Source organism: Hordeum vulgare, chromosome 1H (genome assembly GCF_904849725.1).
Source record: "Hordeum vulgare subsp. vulgare chromosome 1H, MorexV3_pseudomolecules_assembly, whole genome shotgun sequence".
NCBI classification, from domain to species: domain Eukaryota; kingdom Viridiplantae; phylum Streptophyta; class Magnoliopsida; order Poales; family Poaceae; genus Hordeum; species Hordeum vulgare.
This window is the reverse complement of record NC_058518.1, coordinates 282,891,627-282,895,827: the sequence shown is the minus strand read 5'-3', so window position 1 is coordinate 282,895,827 and position 4,201 is coordinate 282,891,627.

Sequence of the window (4,201 nt, the reverse complement as noted above, 5' to 3'; positions counted from 1 at the left end):
TTTCAGTAGGTGAAGAAGGTTGAGGAGAAACTCTTTGTGCTTCCGTTCGAGGTGAAGATACCCCGAACAAGCCCCTCAAAGGATTAGTTTCCATAGTGACAAGTGACAATAAATTTCAGCACACTATATGAATGTTTCCTTACCAAGTTCCACATACCAAAGGCGCTTCACTCCCCGGCAACGACGCCAGAAAAGTGTCTTGATGACCCAAAAGTATAGGGGATCAATTATAATCCTTTCGATAAGTAAGAGTGTCGAACCCAACGAGGAGCAGAAGGATCTCACAAGTGGTTTTCACCAAGGTAAATCTACAAGCACTGAAATTATCGGTAACAAGTAGTTGTGTGGTGAGATAATTCGTAGCAAGCAACAAGTAACAAAAGTAACAACGGTGCAGCAAAGTGGCCCAATCCCTTTTGTAGCAAGGGACAAGCCTGGACAAACTCTTATAGGAGGAAAAACGCTCCCGAGGACACACGGGAATTTCTGTCATGCTAGTTTTCATCATGTTCATATGATTCGCGTTCGTTACTTCCATAGTTTGATATGTGGGTGGACTGGCGCTTGGGTACTGCCCTTACCTGGACAAGCATCCCACTTATGATTAACCCCTCTCACAAGCAGCCGCAACTACGAGACAAGAATTAAGACAAAGTCTAACCATAGCATTAAACTAGTGGATCCAAATCAGCCCCTTACGAAGCAACGCATAAACTAGGGTTTAAGCTTCTGTCACTCTAGCAACCCATCATCTACTTACTACTTCCCAATGCCTTCCTCTAGGCCCAAATAATGGTGAAGTGTTATGTAGTCAACATTCACATAACACCACTAGAGGAAAAACAACATACAACACATCAAAATATCGAACGAATACCAAGTTCACATGACTACTATTAGCATGACTTATCCCATGTCCTCAAGAACAAAAGTAACTACTCACAAAGCATAATCATATTCATGACCAGAGAGGTAATGAGTAGCATCAAGGATCTGAACATAAACTCTTCCACCAAATAATCCAACTAGCATCAACTACAAAGAGTAATTGACACTACTAGCAACCTTACAAGTAGCAATCGGAGTCGCGAGATGGAGATTGGTTACAAGAGATGAACTATGGTTTGGAGATGAGATGGTGCTGATGAAGATGTTGATGGTGACGAGTACCCTCCGATGAGAGGAGTGGTTGTGATGACGATGGCGACGATTTCCCCCTCCGGGAGGGAAGTTTCCCTCGCAGGATCGTCCTGTCGGAGCTCTAGATTGGTTCTGCTCAAGTTTTGCCTCGTGGCGGCGGTGAACCCTCGAAAAAGCCTCCTCCTGATTTGTTTTTCCAGACGAAACCCTTCATATAGCGGAAGAGGGGGGGGCAGAGGGCCAGCTGGGTGCACACAAGCCCCCTAGGCACGGCCAGGGGGTGGCCGCGCCTAGTAGGCTTGTGGCCACCTGCTGGCGCCCCTCTGGCACTTCTTCGGCCCAGTATTTTTTATAAATCCTGAAAAAAATCCTCGTTGATTTTTACGGCGTTTGGAGTTGCGCAGAATAGGTATCTCAAACTTGCTCCAATTTTAGGCTAGAATTCCAGCTGCCGGCATTCTCCCTCTTCATGTAAACCTTGCAAAATAAGAGAGAAAAGGCATAAGTATTGTACCGTGAAGTGAAATAACAGCCCAAAAAGCGATAAATATCAACATGAAAGCATGATGCAAAATGAACGTATCAATTACCCAAAAGGTGTGGGTGGTTCAATAAGAGTACCTCTTCGACGAGGATGACGATGATGAAGCAAGTGGTGAAGTAATGGGAATGGCCACTCTGGCCATTGCATCCTCATCTCCAAGCAAGATGTCCCTCTTCAACGCCCCCAATGAGAACCACATTGCTAAGTGCCTTATGGCCAAGGCATCCAACAAGTTAAGCCCCAACATCGAAACTACCATTTCCACTACCCCTTGTCCTCTGGATAGTGGAGATGAAAAGGAGGAGGTAAATGTTGAGGAAAATTCCTTTGATAGATTCATGAGAAAGGTCAAGGGTAACGCCAAGAAGCATTTTGTTGCTCTCTTGGAACAACTAGGAGAGGTTAGTGACCTCATTGAATCACATGAAGAAACTATCTCTATGTTACAAAGACATAGTAGTGACTATGCCGATGAGATAGCGGATCTTTCCATTGATCTTGAGGAAGAGCAAGGTCTTCGTTTGTCTCTTAAGGAGTCACACAACGATGACCTTGGTAAATTACAAGAAGATCACGATCATGCTCTTGTTCTTACTCATGCGCTCCAATCCGAAAAGGTTGCACTTAGGGTTAACCTTGATAGACTCAAGGAATAATTTGCCACACTTGAAAAGGCTCACAAGACTTTGAAGAGTGTTCATGCTTCTCTATAAGAGTCTCATGTTCAACTCCAAGTGAAACTTAGTAAGGAAATAGCCACATGTTCTCCTTTTGCATTAATTGTTAATGCCCATGCTACTAACCCGTGTTGTTAGCATGTGCATCTTGTGGAGGAGAATGCCAAGTTAAAAGAGCAACTTGAGAAAGGCCTTGTGACATGCATCCAAGGCGAAAAGAATCTTAATGATCATTTGAGCAATCAAAAGGAAGTGGTTGCAAAGGAAGGAGTTGTGTTTGCACCCTAATCCAATAAGAACAAGAAGATCAAGACCAAGCAACCTCCCCCGCTCAAGGAAACCTTTGTTAAAGCCGGGGAGGGTACTCATGAGAAGAAGAAGGACAAAGCTAAGGGTGGTAATGCCAAGTAGGGCAAAACCCTCCCTTCCAACAATGCCGACGACTTTAACCCCTCTTATGTTTTATGTCGTGCTAGTGATGGAAATGTCTTTGCTAAATTTTTTGGTTCTCCTTATGAGTACATTGAATGGTATATTTGGGTTCCTAAGATCCTTGTTACTAACTTGAAAGGACCCATTGAAGAATGGGTATATAAATCCCAACATTGATCTTATGTAGGAGTTTGCTTCCGGTGAGGTGTCATGGTTGCTTGATAGTGGAGCGACAAATCATATGACCGGAAGAAAGGACTTGGTGGTGGACGTTAATGCTGACCCATCTGTGGCCACTCAAGTCTACTTTGGTGATGATGCAATCTCTAAGGTATTGGGTCTTGGCAAGGTGGTAATCTCACATGAATTTTCCATTGAGAATGTCATGCTTGTTGAGACCGTTGCATACAATTTACTTTTCATTCATCAACTTGAACTCATGGGTGATAACCCACAAGTATAGGGGATCGCAACAGTTTTTGAGGGTAGAGTATTCAACCCAAATTTATTGATTCGACACAAGGGGAAGCCAAAGAATATTCTTAAGTATTAGCAGTTGAGTTGTCAATTCAACCACACCTGAAAGATTTAGTATCTGCAGCAAAGTATCAGTAGCAAGGTAGTGTGATAGTAACAGTAGCAACGGTAACCAGTAGCAACAAAGTGACAACAGTAGCAACAAAGTAACACCAGTAGCAACAAAGTAACAATAGCAGCAGTGACAGCAGTAGCAGCAAAGTAACGTAGCAAGGACCAGTAGGAAAAACTCGTAGGCATTGGATCGGTGATGGATGATTATGCTGGATGTTATTCATCATGCAACAGTTATAACACGGAGAGATATGCAACTAGCTCCAGTTCGTCAATGTAATGTAGGCATGTATTGCGTATGTAGTCATACGTGCTTAGGGAAAAGAACTTGCATGACATCTATTGTCCATCCCTCCCGTGGCAGCGGGGTCCTAATGGAAACTATGGGATATTAAGGTTCTCCTTTTAATAAAGAACCGGACCAACGCATTAACACTTGGTGAATACATGAACTCCTCATACTATGGTCATCTCCGGGAGTGGTTCCGGCTATTGTCACTCCGGGGTTGCCGGGTCATAACACATAGTAGGTGACTACAACTTGCAAGATAGGATCAAGAACACACATATATTGGCGACAACATAATAGGTTCAGATCTGAAATCATGGCACTCGGGCCCTAGTGACAAGCATTAAGCATGGCAAAGTAGTAGCAACATCAATCTCACAACATAGTGGATACTAGGGATCAATCCCTGTCAAAACTTACTCAATTACATGATAGATCTCATCCAACCCATCACCGTCCAGCAAGCCTACGATGAGATTACTAACGAACGGTGAAGAGAATCATGGAATTGGCGATGAAGGAAGGTTG